This window comes from Procambarus clarkii, chromosome 34 (genome assembly GCF_040958095.1).
Source record: "Procambarus clarkii isolate CNS0578487 chromosome 34, FALCON_Pclarkii_2.0, whole genome shotgun sequence".
In the NCBI taxonomy this organism is placed as follows: domain Eukaryota; kingdom Metazoa; phylum Arthropoda; class Malacostraca; order Decapoda; family Cambaridae; genus Procambarus; species Procambarus clarkii.
Window position 1 is genome coordinate 2,668,508 of NC_091183.1, and position 19,940 is coordinate 2,688,447.

The window sequence follows — 19,940 nt, forward strand, 5'->3', positions numbered from 1 at the left end:
GTATTGTGGCCCGTGCAACACTGGGTGTATTGTGACCCCTGCAACACTGGGTGTATTGTGGCCCCTGCAACACTGGATGTATTGTGGCCCCTGCAACACTGGATGTATTGTGGCCCTGCAAAACTGGATGTATTGTGGCTCCTGCAACACTGGATGTATTGTGGTCCCTGCAACACTGGATGTATTGTGGCACTTGCAACACTGGATGTATTGTGGCTCCAGCAACACTGGATATATTGTGGCACTTGCAAGACTGGGTGTATTGTGGCTCCTGCAACACTGGGTGTATTGCGGCCCCTGCAACACTGGATGTATTGTGGCCCCTGCAACACTGGATGTATTGTGGCTCCTGCAACACTGGATGTATTGTGGCACGTGCAACACTGGGTGTATTGTGGCCCCTGCAACACTGGATGTATTGTGGCCCCTGCAACACTGGATGTATTGTGGCCCCTGCAACACTGGATGTATTGTAGCACTTGCAACACTGGGTGTATTGTGGCACTTGCAACACTGGGTGTATTGTGGCCCCTGCAACACTGGGTGTATTGTGACCCCTGCAACACTGGGTGTACTGTGGCTCCTGCAACACTGGGTGTATTGTGGCCCCTGCAACACTGGGTGTATTGTGGCCCCTGCAACACTGGATGTATTGTGGCCCCTGCAACACTGGATGTATTGTGGCCCCTGCAACACTGGATGTATTGTGGCCCCTGCAACACTGGATGTATTGTGGCCCCTGCAACACTGGATGTATTGTGGCCCCTGCAACACTGGATGTATTGTAGCACTTGCAACACTGGGTGTATTGTGACCCCTGCAACACTGGGTGTATTGTGGCTCCTGCAACACTGGGTGTATTGTGGCCCCTGCAACACTGGGTGTATTGTGGCTCCTGCAACACTGGATGTATTGTGGCCCCTGCAACACTGGATGTATTGTGGCTCCTGCAACACTGGGTGTATTGTGGCCCCTGCAACACTGGGTGCATTGTGGCCCCTGCAACACTGGATGTATTGTGGCCCCTGCAACACTGGATGTATTGTGGCCCCTGCAACACTGGGTGTATTGTGGTCCCTGCAACACTGGGTGTATTGTGGCCCTGCAACACTGGATGTATTGTGGCCCCTGCAACACTGGGTGTATTGTGACCCCTGCAACACTGGGTGTATTGTGGCACCTGCAACACTGGATGTATTGTGGCCCCTGCAACACTGGATGTATTGTGGCCCCTGCAACACTGGGTGTATTGTGGCCCCTGCAACACTGGGTGTATTGTGGCTCCTGCAACACTGGATGTATTGTGGCCCCTGCAACACTGGGTGTATTGTGGCCCCTGCAACACTGGGTGTGTTGTGGCCCCTGCAACACTGGGTGTATTGTGGCCCCTGCAACACTGGGTGTATTGTGGCTCCTGCAACACTGGATGTATTGTGGCCCCTGCAACACTGGGTGTATTGTGGCTCCTGTAACACTGGGTGTATTGTGGCCCCTGCAACACTGGGTGTATTGTGGCTCCTGCAACACTGGATGTATTGTGGCCCCTGCAACACTGGATGTATTGTGGCTCCTGCAACACTGGGTGTATTGTGGCCCCTGCAACACTGGGTGTATTGTGGCCCCTGCAACACTGGGTGTATTGTGGCTCCTGCAACACTGGATGTATTGTGGCCCCTGCAACACTGGATGTATTGTGGCCCCTGCAACACTGGGTGTATTGTGGCCCCTGCAACACTGGGTGTATTGTGGCTCCTGCAACACTGGATGTATTGTGGCCCCTGCAACACTGGATGTATTGTGGCTCCTGCAACACTGGGTGTATTGTGGCTCCTGCAACACTGGGTGTATTGTGGCTCCTGCAACACTGGATGTATTGTGGCCCCTGCAACACTGGGTGTATTGTGGCCCCTGCAACACTAGGTGTATTGTGGCTCCTGCAACACTGGATGTATTGTGGCCCCTGCAACACTGGATGTATTGTGACCCCTGCAACACTGGGTGTATTTTGGCTCCTGCAACACTGGATGTATTGTGGCCCCTGCAACACTGGATGTATTGTGGCCCCTGCAACACTGGATGTATTGTGGCCCCTGCAACACTGGATGTATTGTGGCCCCTGCAACACTGGGTGTATTGTGGCCCTGTAACACTGGATGTATTGTGCCCCCTGCATCACTGGGTTCATTGTGACCCCTGCAACACTGGGTGTATTGTGGCCCTTGCAACACTGGATGTATTGTGGCACCTGCAACACTGGATGTATTGTGGCCCTGCAACACTGGATGTATTGTGGCACTTGCAACACTGGATGTATTGTGGCTCCTGCAACACTGGATATATTGTGGCACTTGCAACACTGGGTGTATTGTGGCTCCTGCAACACTGGGTGTATTGTGGCTTCTGCAACACTGGATGTATTGTGGCCCCTGCAACACTGGATGTATTGTGGCTCCTGCAACACTGGATGTATTGTGGCACTTGCAACACTGGGTGTATTGTGGCCTCTGCAACACTGGGTGTATTGTGGCCCCTGCAACACTGGATGTATTGTGGCCCCTCCAACACTGGATGTATTGTAGCACTTGCAACACTGGGTGTATTGTGGCACTTGCAACACTGGGTGTATTGTGGCCCCTGCAACACTGGGTGTATTGTGACCCCTGCAACACTGGGTGTACTGTGACTCCTGCAACACTGGGTGTATTGTGGCCCCTGCAACACTGGGTGTATTGTGGCCCCTGCAACACTGGATGTATAGTGGCCCCTGCAACACTGTATGTATTGTGGCCCCTGCAACACTGGATGTATTGTGGCCCCTGCAACACTGGGTGTATTGTGACCCCTGCAACACTGGGTGTATTGTGGCTCCTGCAACACTGGGTGTATTGTGGCCCCTGCAACACTGGGTGTATTGTGGCTCCTGCAACACCGGATGTATTGTGGTCCCTGCAACACTGGATGTATTGTGGCTCCTGCAACACTGGGTGTATTGTGGCTCCTGCAACACTGGGTGTATTGTGGCTCCTGCAACACTGGATGTATTGTGGCCCCTGCAACACTGTATGTATTGTGACCCCTGCAACACTGGGTGTATTGTGGCTCCTGCAACACTGGATGTATTAAGGCCCCTGCAACACTGGATGTATTGTGGCCCCTGCAACACTGGATGTATTGTGGCCCTTGCAACACTGGATGTATTATGGCCCCTGCAACACTGGGTGTATTGTGGCCCTGTAACACTGGATGTATTGTGGCCCCTGCAACACTGGGTGTATTGTGACCCCTGCAACACTGGGTGTATTGTGGCCCCTGCAACACTGGATGTATTGTGGCCCCTGCAACACTGGATGTATTGTTGCACCTGCAACACTGGATGTATTGTGGCCCTGCAACACTGGATGTATTGTGGCTCCTGCAACACTGGATGTATTGTGGTCCCTGCAACACTGGATGTATTGTGGCACTTGCAACACTGGATGTATTGTGGCACTTGCAACACTGGATGTATTGTGGCCCCTGCAACACTGGATGTATTGTGGCTCCTGCAACACTGGGTGTATTGTGGCACTTGCAACACTGGATGTATTGTGGCTCCTGCAACACTGGGTGTATTGTGGCTCCTGCAACACTGGGTTTATTGTGGCCCCTGCAACACTGGATCTATTGTGGCCCCTGCAACACTGGATGTATTGTGGCTCCTGCAACACTGGATGTATTGTGGCACTTGCAACACTGGGTGTATTGTGGCCCCTGCAACACTGGATGTATTGTGGCCCCTGCAACACTGGATGTATTGTGACCCCTGCAACACTGGATGCATTGTAGCACTTGCAACACTGGGTGTATTGTGGCACTTGCAACACTGGGTGTATTGTGGCCCCTGCAACACTGGGTGTATTGTGACCCCTGCAACACTGGGTGTACTGTGGCTCTTGCAACACTGGGTGTATTGTGACCCCTGCAACACTGGATGTATTGTGGCTCCTGCAACACTGGGTGTATTGTGGCCCCTGCAACACTGGGTGTATTGTGACCCCCTGCAACACTGGGTGTATTGTGGCCCCTGCAACACTGGATGTATTGTGGCCCCTGCAACACTGGATCTATTGTGGCCCCTGCAACACTGGATGTATTGTGGTCACTGCAACACTGGATGTATTGTTACTCCTGCAACACTGGGTGTATTGTGGCCCCTGCAACACTGGGTGTATTGTGACCCCTGCAACACTGGATGTATTGTGGCCCCTGCAACACTGGATGTATTGTGGTCCCTGCAACACTGGGTGTATTGTGGCACTTGCAACACTGGGTGTATTGTGGCCCCCTGCAACACTGGATGTATTGTGGCCCCTGCAACACTGGATGTATTGTGGCTCCTGCAACACTGGGTGTATTGTGGCACCTGCAACACTGGATGTATTGTGGCCCCTGCAACACTGGATGTATTGTGGCCCCTGCAACACTGGATGTATTGTGGCTCCTGCAACACTGGGTGTATTGTGGCTCCTGCAACACTGGGTGTATTGTGGCACCTGCAACACTGGATGTATTGTGGCTCCTGCAACACTGGATGTATTGTGGCCCGTGCAACACTGGATGTATAGTGGCCCCTGCAACACTGGGTGTATTGTGGCCCCTGCAACACTGGATGTATTGTGGCCTCTGCAACACTGGGTGTATTGTGACCCCTGCAACACTGGGTGTATTGTGGCCCCTGCAACACTGGATGTATTGTGGCCCTGCAACACTGGATGTATTGTGGCCCCTGCAACACTGGATGTATTGTGGCCCTGCAACACTGGATGTATTGTGGCGCCCTGCAACACTGGATGTATTGTGGCCCCTGCAACACTGGTTGTAGTGTGGTATCTGCAACACTGGATGTATTGTGCCCCCTGCAACACTGGATGTATTGTGGCCCCTGCAACTCTGGGTGTATTGTGGCCCCTGCAACACTGGATGTATTGTGGCCCCTGCAACACTGGATGTATTGTGGCTCCTGCAACACTGGATGTATTGTGGCCCCTGCAACACTGGATGTATTGTGGCCCCTGCAACTCTGGGTGTATTGTGGCCCCTGCAACACTGGATGTATTGTGGCCCCTGCAACACTGGATGTATTGTGGCCCCTGCAACACTGGATGTTTTAAGAACATAAGAACAAAGGTAACTGCTGAAGGCCTATTGGCCCATACGAGGCAGCTCCTATCTATAATCACCCAATCCCACTCATATACATGTCCAACCCGCGCTTGAAACAATCGAGGGACCCCACCTCCAGCACGTTATGCGGTAATTGGTTCTACAAATCAACAACTCTGTTACCGAACCAGTATTTACCCAAGTCTTTCCTAAATATCAAATTTTTCTAAACATATCGAATTTAACCCATTGTATCGTGTTCTGTCTTGTGCTGATACTTTTAATACCCCTATTAATATTCTATTTGTTATATCCATTCATCCACTTGTAAACCTCTATCATGTCACCCCTAACTCTTCACCTTTCCAGTGAATGCAATATAAGCTTTGTTAATCTTTCTTCATATAAAAGATTTCTAATTTGGTGAATTAACTTAGTCATCCTACGCTGGACACGTTCAAGTGACTTTATATCCATTCTATAGTACGGCGACCAAAACTGAACTGCATACTCTAAATGGGGCCTAACCAGAGCAAGATATAGCTGAAGAACCACACCAGGTGTCTTGTTACTAACGCTTCGATTAATAAATCCCAGTGTCCTATTTATCTTATTGCGAACATTCATGCATTGATCCTTTGGTTTTAAATTCTTACTAATCATAACTCTCAGATCCCTTTCACAATCCGACGTCGCAATCTCAACACCATCTAGCTCGTATCTAGTAACTCTATCATCATTACCTAGCCTCAAAACCTTACATTTGTCAGCACTAAACTGATTCTGCTAATCTTTTGACCATTTCAAAACCCTATTTAGACCGACTTGAAGTGATAGCGAGTCTTTTTCCGTGCTTATTTCCCTCCCGTTTTTTGTATCATTGGAAAATTTGCAAATATTACTGCTCAAACGGGACTATAAATCATTTATATATATTATGAATAACAGAGGTCCCAGGACAGAGCCTTGAGGCCCCTCCACTTACAACATTTTCCCACTCTGACTTAACCCCATTTATACTAACTCTGTTTCCTTTGGTATAGCCATGCCCTAATCCAACTTAATATAGCACCCCCAATACCATGAGCCTCTATCTTTTTAATCAGTCTTTCATGTGGCACTGTATCAAAAGCTTTGCTAAAGTCAAGGTACACAACATCGCAATCCTTACCACTGTCAACTGCCTCAACTATGCTGGAATAAAATGATAGCATATTTGTTAAACATGAACGGCCATTTGTAAAACTATGTTGTGAATCATTTATTAATTTATGTTTTTCAAGATAAAGACGAATGGTATTAGCAATTATCGATTCAAGTAACTTTTCCACAACAGACGTTAGGCTAATTGGCCGATATTTTATTTGTTTGTGAAATTTTACTGGTTTGTGAATAAGCATCAGTAAAGTGCAACTTTTTACATTTTTGTACTTACTGTAAAGTGTGCATTACCGTATAATTTGTTCTTAACCCTATATTTTATCTTAAACCTTAAGTAATGTCAGTAGTATTAGCATAGAATTAAGCTGCTGACCTTAAGTGGGGTGGGAAGAGTATCATAGCAGAAGGTATCATTAGAATTAAAAACAAATGCTACACTGTTGGTGCATACGGATCCCTTTTCACATTTTAATACAAAATGTTACACTTTTGATGACTTGAGAAAGGTTCTGTTACCCAGATACTGGTGTGGTAATGAGGAGCGAGCTCCAGCAATCATATCCTATTAACAAAACTGAATTAGTCATCAAAATAAACACAAACATTAACAAACACAATTAGCCTTAAGGCAATAGTTTTATCAAGGTGAGTACGGCCAGACCAGTCAATCATTAATTATGGCTTCTTTAAAAGCAAATAAGAGAAAATTAGCAGGTCTGAAGGGCCATCTCACCAGACAGATCAAGAAATGTGATTTGTCAAATCAATCACCAGTTGACTATGTACAACTTGAAACATATTGCCAAGTGACTACAGACAAATTTGAACAAGTAGAAAGACAAAGAAATATTACTTGGCTTTACTAGCAGACGCCAAAACATCAGGTGGAGATATAGATAATATTATGGACACCATGGCCCAGTATGATGATCATACCCAGGCCACATGAGAGCCAATCGTAGCCATACTTGTACAATATACAACCACTATTGTAACTACAGGTGTTGCATAAAATTTTATGCCGCTTCAACCTCCAGCTTCCAAAACTTAGTCTACCCACTTTTACTGGGATGGATGAGGGGAAACTGGGAGGATTTCTGGCAACTTTTGATACATAAATTCACAGGCATCTATAAGTAAAGTAAATAAATTTTCTTACCTAAAAGGCCAACTAAAGGGGGAAGCAAGAGCTGTGATAGCAAATTTAACCTTAACAGGCGGCATTTATGATGTTGCAGCCCAGTTATTGAAAGATAACTATTCCAACACAGAACTGGCAATCGCAAACCTTTACTATAAGCTAATTGATCTATCTCCACCCAGTAACAAACCTGATTCCCTACAAAGTTTCAAGTTGGAGGTAGAATCTTTACTTAATGCACTTTGCACTAAAGTTAATGTAAGTCATTCTGAATGGAGTTTAAAACTCGACATTCAGCAAAAATTACCTCACGATATATTGGCTACAATGTCCTCACACTACAGAGAGGACGTATTATCTCTTCCAGAGATGTTTGACGGCTTAAAAACAGTTGTCACCTGTCTGAGGACACAGCAAATTTAGAGCTCATAGAGAGAGCACTCAAGTCTCCTCAGACAAAACAAAAAATGTCCAAAATAATGGCACCTAAGCCAAAGCAGCAACAAAATGCAACAACTAAATGGAAGTAAAGTAACATAGGCACTTATGCAGTGAGTCCATCAAAGCCAGTAGTGATAATAGCACTTAAGACGACAAAGCCGAAGGGTGCAACAAATTGGTCAAAATGTTTATTCTGTTAAGAAAACATTCGATGTATCAGTGTCATTCATATACTTACCATCCAAGCAGAATTAATCAGTTGAAACAATTGAACAGATGTATGTACACGCTGTTTAAGAAAGTCTGATCCTACAACTTGTGCAACTGAGCTCAGAACTAGTCAAAATTGTGGTAAGGGACAACACCGTCCTCTTCTTCGTGGTGATACTGGTAGCAATGCTAATCAATCTGCAAAACCAAAACCAGAGGAAACACCGTCAGCAACAGTACAATTCTGTGGGTAACACAATCATGTAAACACATTGATGGCAAAATCTGCTGCAGCAGCTGCTTTGCCCATTGCAAAAATAATAACATATAATAAAGGAAGCCAAGATCCATACTCACAGTTTATTTGATCAAGGTTCCCAGAGAACTTTTAACACAAAGAAACTTGCAGATGGTCTGCACCTTGAGACTGCACAGTCACCCTCGGGGTGACTGTACTAAGGGGCCTCGTAGCCTGGTGGATAGCGCGCAGGACTCGTAATTCTGTGGCGCGGGTTCGATTCCCGCACGAGGCAGAAACAAATGGGCAAAGTTTCTTTCACCCTGAATGCCCCTGTTACCTAGCAGTAAATAGGTACCTGGGAGTTAGTCAGCTGTCACGGGCTGCTTCCTGGGGGTGGAGGCCTGGTCAAGGACCGGGCCGCGGGGACACTAAAGCCCCGAAATCAACTCAAGATAACCTCAAGATAAGAAGATAACCCTAAACATTTCTGGGTTTTTGACCAACACAGGTCACCAAGAATACAAAGTGGTGAAACTCCTGGTTCGTCTAGGGAAATATATAAGGCCAGTGTATGCAACTGTTGTGGCATCAGTGCCACCAGACCTACACGTTATTGGTCTCGGTGCTACACCAAGATTCCTGAAACAAAAAGGGATTATTTTAGCAGATCCCCAGATAAACTCTGACTACATAACAGATATTGACATCCTTATGGGTGCTCATTACTACTATAAATTTATCTTGGGAAAACATAAAACATCAGGAATATACTTGTTAGAATATGCTGGAGGAAAGTTATTGTCTGGGCCAGTACTACACTTTGAGACAAAAACTCCTGTAGAACAGAATCATTCCGAAACTGTTCGAAACATTCCGAAACCCAGAAATCAGTCACAAATTGATGATATCCTGGAATCAGTCCATGAACTGTGGAATCCAGATACCATAAGAAATCTTCCTGAACCCTTAAAGAAGAGGAAGGAAATTAAAGTACTTTCTAAAGGTTGAAAATTGGCCACATGGGCCTCGATGGTTAGTTAATGGTTGTAAGCTCAAAAGCCACAGGTCGTGGTGACACATTCCATGACCGCTGCTGAGGACAAGAGGCCAAGACCATACACTGTACCAGCTTCTCATCACTAAGGAAAATAATAAAAACAGTATATAGGTACATAAGATAGGCGACCAATAAAGGCGTATATCTGTCTATTAACATGACCTGCCCGAAACGCTGCGCGTACTAGTGGCTTTACAAGAGTGTAAATACTGTACTATTCAATGTATTCTCACAAACCCAATGTACCTTCTTGTATATATATAAATAAATAAAAAAATAAATAAATAAATAAATGCACTGAGAAGAAAAGTGCAAAGCAAATTCATTGTGAGTATACACAGGTGGAATGAAGTATGAACTAAGGAGCGTCCACCCAGACATTAAGGGCATGTTGAGGATAGTTAAAGTTCAGTCTACAGGAACTACATCTTTGAAAACACTAGAAAGACTAGTATACTTGGAGTCCGTGGGTCGAATAAATCCTGGGCAAAAGGCAGCATCAACAAGTGTAGAGCCACAGACCCCAGTACAGGACATCCATCCCCAAAACGACAGCCGCACAGAGGTGCAAACAAAATTTGCGTCTCTACTATATAAACGATGGGGAGTAAAGGTGGCAGATATTTGTCTCGTGTCTGTCCTAAATAATGGACTCCGGCCGTCCTTTCCCGCCCCCCGAAAATGTGAAATATTTTCCATCAGCATTATAGCATAACATGTCTTAGTAATGGTCTATGAAAGCACATGGGTCTGGCATAGCTTTTTATAGAACAAACCAAGCTCTCTTGAGAGAGTGTCAAGTCACCATATTATGACCATTTTGTGACCACCATCCCAGAGAGGCCTCTCTCCATAAATGAATCCATATCAGGATATATAATTACATTTAACAGCTATAAGCATATTAAAAGTAATACTCCAAAATAAATGCATATACTCAATAAATAATTGTTTATCCAAATATTTTTGGTTAACATTTGTATAAATGGATCATTAAAAGAGGCAGGGCAATGATACTCATCTTCCGGGAGATCGCTTCAGTGTCTAGATGCTTTACGATAGTGGTAAACACTCCTCCATGATGAGGACATACTCCATGATGAGGACACACTCCATGATGAGGACATACTCCATGATGAGGACACACTCCATGATGAGGACACACTCCATGATGAGGACATACTCCATGATGAGGACACACTCCATGATGAGGACACACTCCATGATGAGGACATACTCCATGATGAGGACACACTCCATGATGAGGACACACTCCATGATGAGGACACACTCCATGATGAAGACACTCCTCCATGATGAGGACACACTCCATGATGAGGACACACTCCATGATGAGGACACACTCCATGATGAGGACACACTCCATGATGAGGACACACTCCATGATGAGGACACACTCCATGATGAGGACACACTCCATGATGAGGACACACTCCACGATGAGGACACACTCCATGATGAGGACACACTCCATGATGAGGACACACTCCACGATGAGGACACACTCCATGATGAGGACACACTCCATGATGAGGACACACTCCATGATGAGGACACACTCCATGATGAGGACACACTCCACGATGATGACACACTCCATGATGAGGACACACTCCATGATGAGGACACACTCCACGATGAGGACACACTCCATGATGAGGACACACTCCATGATGAGGACACACTCCATGATGAGGACACACTCCACGATGAGGACACACTCCATGATGAGGACACACTCCATGATGAGGACACACTCCACGATGAGGACACACTCCATGATGAGGACACACTCCATGATGAGGACATACTCCATGATCAGGACACACTCCATGATCAGGACACACTCCATGATGAGGACACACTCCACGATGAGGACACACTCCATGATGAGGACACACTCCATGATGAGGACACACTCCATGATGAGGACACACTCCATGATGAGGACACACTCCACGATGAGGACACACTCCATGATGAGGACACACTCCACTGATGAGGACACACTCCATGATGAGGACACACTCCATGATGAGGACACACTCCATGATGAGGACACACTCCTTGATGAGGACACTCCTCCATGATGAGGACACACTCCATGATGAGGACACACTCCATGATGAGGACACACTCCATGATGAGGACACACTCCATCATGAGGACACACTCCATGATGAGGACACACTCCATGATGAAGACACTCCTCCATGATGAGGACACACTCCATGATGAGGACACACTCCATGATGAGGACACACTCCATGATGAGGACACACTCCATGATGAGGACACACTCCATGATGAGGACACACTCCATGATGAGGACACACTCCACGATGAGGACACACTCCATGATGAGGACACACTCCATGATGAGGACACACTCCACGATGAGGACACACTCCATGATGAGGACACACTCCATGATGAGGACACACTCCATGATGAGGACACACTCCATGATGAAGACACTCCTCCATGATGAGGACACACTCCATGATGAGGACACACTCCATGATGAGGACACACTCCATGATGAGGACACACTCCATGATGAGGACACACTCCATGATGAGGACACACTCCATGATGAGGACACACTCCATGATGAGGACACACTCCATGATGAGGACACACTCCATGATGAGGACACACTCCATGATGAGGACACACTCCATGATGAGGACACTCCTCCATGATGAGGACACACTCCATGATGAGGACACACTCCATGATGAGGACACACTCCATGATGAGGACACACTCCATGATGAGGACACACTCCACGATGAGGACACACTCCATGATGAGGACACACTCCATGATGAGGACACACTCCATGATGAGGACACACTCCATGATGAGGACACACTCCATGATGAGGACACACTCCATGATGAGGACACACTCCATGATGAGGACACACTCCATGATGAGGACACACTCCATGATGAGGACACCTACCTCCATGATGAGGACACACTCCATGATGAGGACACACTCCATGATGAGGACACACTCCATGATGAGGACACACTCCATGATGAGGACACACTCCATGATGAGGACACACTCCATGATGAGGACACTACTCCATGATGAGGACACACTCCATGATGAGGACACACTCCATGATGAGGACACACTCCATGATGAGGACATACTCCATGATCAGGACACACTCCATGATGAGGACACACTCCATGATGAGGACACACTCCACGATGAGGACACACTCCATGATGAGGACACACTCCATGATGAGGACACACTCCATGATGAGGACACACTCCATGATGAGGACACACTCCACGATGAGGACACACTCCATGATGAGGACACACTCCACTGATGAGGACACACTCCATGATGAGGACACACTCCATGATGAGGACACACTCCATGATGAGGACACACTCCACGATGAGGACACACTCCATGATGAGGACACACTCCATGATGAGGACACTCCTCCATGATGAGGACACACTCCATGATGAGGACACACTCCATGATGAAGACACACTCCATGATGAGGACACACTCCATGATGAGGACACACTCCATGATGAGGACACACTCCATGATGAGGACACACTCCATGATGGGGACACACTCCATGATGAGGACACACTCCATGATGAAGACACACTCCATGATGAGGACATACTCCATGATCAGCAACACTCTCATGATGAGGACAGACACTCCATGATGAGGACACACTCCATGATGAGGACACACTCCGCCATGATGAAGACACACTCCATGATGAGGACACACTCCATGTGATGAGAGGACACACTCCATGATCGAGACCACGCCATGATGAGGACACACCTCCACTCCATGATGAGGACACACTCACACTCCATGAGAGGACACACTCCATGATGAGGACACACTACATTGATGAGGACACACTCCATTGCCATGATGAGGACACACTCCATGATGAGGACACACTCCATGATGAGGACACACTCCATGATGAAGACACACTCCATGATGAGGACACACTCCACGATGAGGACACACTCCATGATGAGGACACACTCCATGATGAGGACAACCCAGATGAGGACACACTCAGATGAGGACACACTCCATGATGAGGACACACTCCATGATGAGGACACACTCCATGATGAGGACACACACACTCCTCCATGATGAGGCATCACTCCATGATGAGGACACACTCCCACCTCCATGATGAGGACACACTCCATGATGAGGACACACTCCATGATGAGGACACACTCCATGATGAGGACACACTCCATGATGAGGACACACTCCATGATGAAGACACACTCCCCATGATGAGGACACACTCCTTGGGCACTCCATGATGAGGACACACTCCCATGATGAGGACACACTCCATGATGAGGACACACTCATGATGAGGACCACTCCCCGATGAGGACACACTCCATGATGAGGACACACTCCATGATGAGACACACTCCATGATGAGACACACTCCATGATTAGGACACACTCCATGATGAGGACACACTCCATGATGAGGACACACTCCATGATGAGGACACACTCCTGATGAGGACACACTCCAGATGAGGACACACTCCATGATGAGGACACACTCCATGATGAGGCCACACTCCACTGATGAGGACACACTCCATGATGAGGACACACTCCATGATGAGGACACACTCATGATGAGGACACACTCCATGATGAGGACACACTCCATGATGAGGACAGCACTCCATGATGAGGACACACTCCATGATGAGGACACTACTCCATGATGAGGACACACCCTCACTGATGAGGACACACTCCATGATGAGGACACACTCCATGATGAGGACACACTCCATGATGAGGACACACTCCATGATGAGGACACACTCCATGATGAGGACACACTCCTGATGAAGACACTCCTCCATGATGAGGACACACTCCATGATGAGGACACACTCCATGATGAGGACACACTCCATGATGAGGACACACTCCATGATGAGGACACACTCCATGATGAGGACACACTCCATGGATGAGGACACACTCCATGATGAGGACACACTCCATGATGAGGACACACTCCATGATGAGGACACACTCCATCGATGAGGACACACTCCATGATGAGGACACACTCCATGATGAGGACACTCCTCCATGATGAGGACACACTCCATGATGAGGACACACCTCCATGGATGAGGACACACTCCATGATGAGGACACACTCCACTGATGAGGACACACTCCATGATGATGACACACTCCATGATGGAGGACACACTCCATGATGAGGACCACACTCATGATGAGGACACACTCCGATGATGACACACTCCATGATGCGGACACACTCCATGATGAGACACCCTCCATGATGAGGACACACTCCATGATGAGGACACACTCCATGATGAGGACACACTCATGATGAGACACACTCCATGATGAGACACACTCCATGATGAGGACACCAACTCCATGGATGAGGACACACTCCACGATGAGGGACACACTCCATGCTGAGGACACACTCCATGATGAGGACACTACTCCACTGATCAGGACACACTCCCATGATGAGGACACACTCCATGATGAGGACACCACTCCATGATGAGGCCACACCTCCCATGATGAGGACACACTCCATGATGAGGACACACTCCATGATGAGGACACACTCCATGATGAGGACACACTCCATGATGAGGACACACTCCATGATGAGGACACACTCCATGATGAGGACACACTCCATGATGAGGACACACTCCATGATGAGGACACACTCCATGATGAGGACACACTCCATGATGAGGACACACTCCATGATGAGGACACACTCCATGATGAGGACACACTCCATGATGAGGACACACTCCATGATGAGGACACACTCCATGATGAGGACACACTCCATGATGAGGACACACTCCATGATGAGGGACACACTCCATGATGAGGACACACTCCATGATGAGGACACACTCCATGATGAGGACACACTCCAGGATGAGGACACACTCCATGATGAGGACACACTCCATGATGAGGACACACTCCATGATGAGGACACACTCCATGATGAGGACACACTCCATGATGAGGACACACTCCATGATGAGGACACACTCCATGATGAGGACACACTCCATGATGAAGGACACTCCTCCATGATGAGGACACACTCCATGATGAGGACACACTCCATGATGAGGACACACTCCATGATGAGGACCACTCCATGATGAGGACCACTCCATGAGAGGACACACTCATGATGAGGACACACTCCATGATGAGGAAACACTCCATGATGAGACACCTCCACGATGAGGACACAACTCCATGATGAGGACACATCTCCCTGATGAGGACACACTCCACTATGAGGACCACTCCTGAATTTAGGACCCACTCCATATGAGGACCACTCCATGATTAGGACACACTCCATGAATGAAAAGAAAAAAAAAGGAAAACACTCCAGATGATGACACACTCCATGATGAGGACACACTCCATGATGAGGACACACTCCACGATGAGGACACACTCCATGATGAGGACACACTCCAGATGAGGACACAATCCATGATGAGGACACACTCCAGCGAATGAGACACACTCCAATGATGAGGACACACTCCATGATGAGGACACACTTCACGATGAGGACACACTCCATGAATGAGGACACACTCCTGATGAGGACATACTCCATGATCAGGACACACTCCATGATGAGGACACCTCCATGATGAGACACACTCCCGATGAGGACCACTCTGATGAGGCACACTCCATGATGAGGACACACTCCATGATGAGGACACACTCCATGATGAGGACACACTCCATGATGAGGACACACTCCATGATGAGGACACACTCCATGATGAGGACACACTCCATGATGAGGACACACTCCATGATGAGGACACACTCCATGATGAGGACACACTCCATGATGAGGACACACTCCATGATGAGGACACACTCCATGATGAGGACACACTCCATGATGAGGACACCCTCCATGATGAGGACACACTCCATGATGAAGGACACACTCCATGATGAGGACACACTCCATGATGAGGACACACTCCATGATGAGGACACACTCCATGATGAGGACACACTCCATGATGAGGACACACTCCATGATGAGGACACACTCCATGATGAGGACACACTCCATGATGAGGACACACTCCATGATGAGGACACACTCCATGATGAGGACACACTCCATGATGAGGACACACTCCATGATGAGGACACACTCCATGATGAGGACACACTCCATGATGAGGACACACTCCATGATGAGACACACTCCATGATGAGGACACACTCCATGATGAGGACACACTCCATGATGAGGACACACTCCATCATGAGGACACACTCCATGATGAGGACACACTCCATGATGAAGACACTCCTCCATGATGAGGACACACTCCATGATGAGGACACACTCCATGATGAGGACACACTCCATGATGAGGACACACTCCACGATGAGGACACACTCCATGATGAGGACACACTCCATGATGAGGACACACTCCACGATGAGGACACACTCCATGATGAGGACACACTCCATGATGAGGACACACTCCATGATGAGGACACACTCCATGATGAAGACACTCCTCCATGATGAGGACACACTCCATGATGAGGACACACTCCATGATGAGGACACACTCCATGATGAGGACACACTCCATGATGAGGACACACTCCATGATGAGGACACACTCCATGATGAGGACACACTCCACGATGAGGACACACTCCATGATGAGGACACACTCCATGATGAGGACACACTCCACGATGAGGACACACTCCATGATGAGGACACACTCCATGATGAGGACACACTCCATGATGAGGACACACTCCATGATGAGGACACACTCCACGATGATGACACACTCCATGATGAGGACACACTCCATGATGAGGACACATTCCACGATGAGGACACACTCCATGATGAGGACACACTCCATGATGAGGACACACTCCATGATGAGGACACACTCCACGATGAGGACACACTCCATGATGAGGACACACTCCATGATGAGGACACACTCCACGATGAGGACACACTCCATGATGAGGACACACTCCATGATGAGGACATACTCCATGATCAGGACACACTCCATGATGAGGACACACTCCATGATGAGGACACACTCCACGATGAGGACACACTCCATGATGAGGACACACTCCATGATGAGGACACACTCCATGATGAGGACACACTCCATGATGAGGACACACTCCACGATGAGGACACACTCCATGATGAGGACACACTCCACTGATGAGGACACACTCCATGATGAGGACACACTCCATGATGAGGACACACTCCATGATGAGGACACACTCCTTGATGAGGACACTCCTCCATGATGAGGACACACTCCATGATGAGGACACACTCCATGATGAGGACACACTCCATGATGAGGACACACTCCATCATGAGGACACACTCCATGATGAGGACACACTCCATGATGAAGACACTCCTCCATGATGAGGACACACTCCATGATGAGGACACACTCCATGATGAGGACACACTCCATGATGAGGACACACTCCATGATGAGGACACACTCCATGATGAGGACACACTCCATGATGAGGACACACTCCACGATGAGGACACACTCCATGATGAGGACACACTCCATGATGAGGACACACTCCACGATGAGGACACACTCCATGATGAGGACACACTCCATGATGAGGACACACTCCATGATGAGGACACACTCCATGATGAAGACACTCCCATGATGAGGACACACTCCATGATGAGGACACACTCCATGATGAGGACACACTCCATGATGAGGACACACTCCATGATGAGGACACACTCCATGATGAGGACACACTCCATGATGAGGACACACTCCATGATGAGGACACACTCCATGATGAGGACACACTCCACGATGAGGACACACTCCATGATGAGGACACACTCCATGATGAGGACACACTCCACGATGAGGACACACTCCATGATGAGGACACACTCCATGATGAGGACACACTCCATGATGAGGACACACTCCATGATGAGGACACACTCCACGATGATGACACACTCCATGATGAGGACACACTCCATGATGAGGACACACTCCACGATGAGGACACACTCCATGATGAGGACACACTCCATGATGAGGACACACTCCATGATGAGGACACACTCCACGATGAGGACACACTCCATGATGAGGACACACTCCATGATGAGGACACACTCCACGATGAGGACACACTCCATGATGAGGACACACTCCATGATGAGGACATACTCCATGATCAGGACACACTCCATGATGAGGACACACTCCATGATGAGGACACACTCCACGATGAGGACACACTCCATGATGAGGACACACTCCATGATGAGGACACACTCCATGATGAGGACACACTCCACGATGAGGACACACTCCATGATGAGGACACACTCCATGATGAGGACACACTCCATGATGAGGACACACTCCATGATGAGGACACACTCCATGATGAGGACACACTCCACGATGAGGACACACTCCATGATGAGGACACACTCCATGATGAGGACACTCCTCCATGATGAGGACACACTCCATGATGAAGACACACTCCATGATGAGGACACACTCCATGATGAGGACACACTCCATGATGAGGACACACTCCATGATGAGGACACACTCCATGATGGGGACACACTCCATGATGAGGACACACTCCATGATGAAGACACACTCCATGATGAAGACACACTCCATGATGAGGACACTCCTCCATGATGAGGACACACTCCATGATGAGGACACACTCCATGATGAGGACACACTCCATGATGAAGACACACTCCATGATGAGGACACACTCCATGATGAGGACACTCCTCCATGATGAGGACACACTCCATGATGAGGACACACTCCATGATGAGGACACACTCCATGATGAGGACACACTCCATGATGAGGACACACTCCATGATGAGGACACACTCCATGATGAGGACACTCCTCCATGATGAGGACACACTCCATGATGAGGACACACTCCATGATGAAGACACACTCCATGATGAAGACACACTCCATGATGAGGACACACTCCATGATGAGGACACTCCTCCATGATGAGGACACACTCCATGATGAGGACACACTCCATGATGAGGACACTCCTCCATGATGAGGACACTCCTCCATGATGAGAACACACTCCATGATGAGGACACACTCCATGATGAGGACACACTCCATGATGAGGACACACTCCATGATGAGGACACACTCCATGATGAGGACATACTCCATGATGAGGACACTCCTCCATGATGAGGACACACTCCATGATGAGGACACACTCCATGATGAGGACACACTCCATGATGAGGACACTCCTCCATGATGAGGACACACTCCATG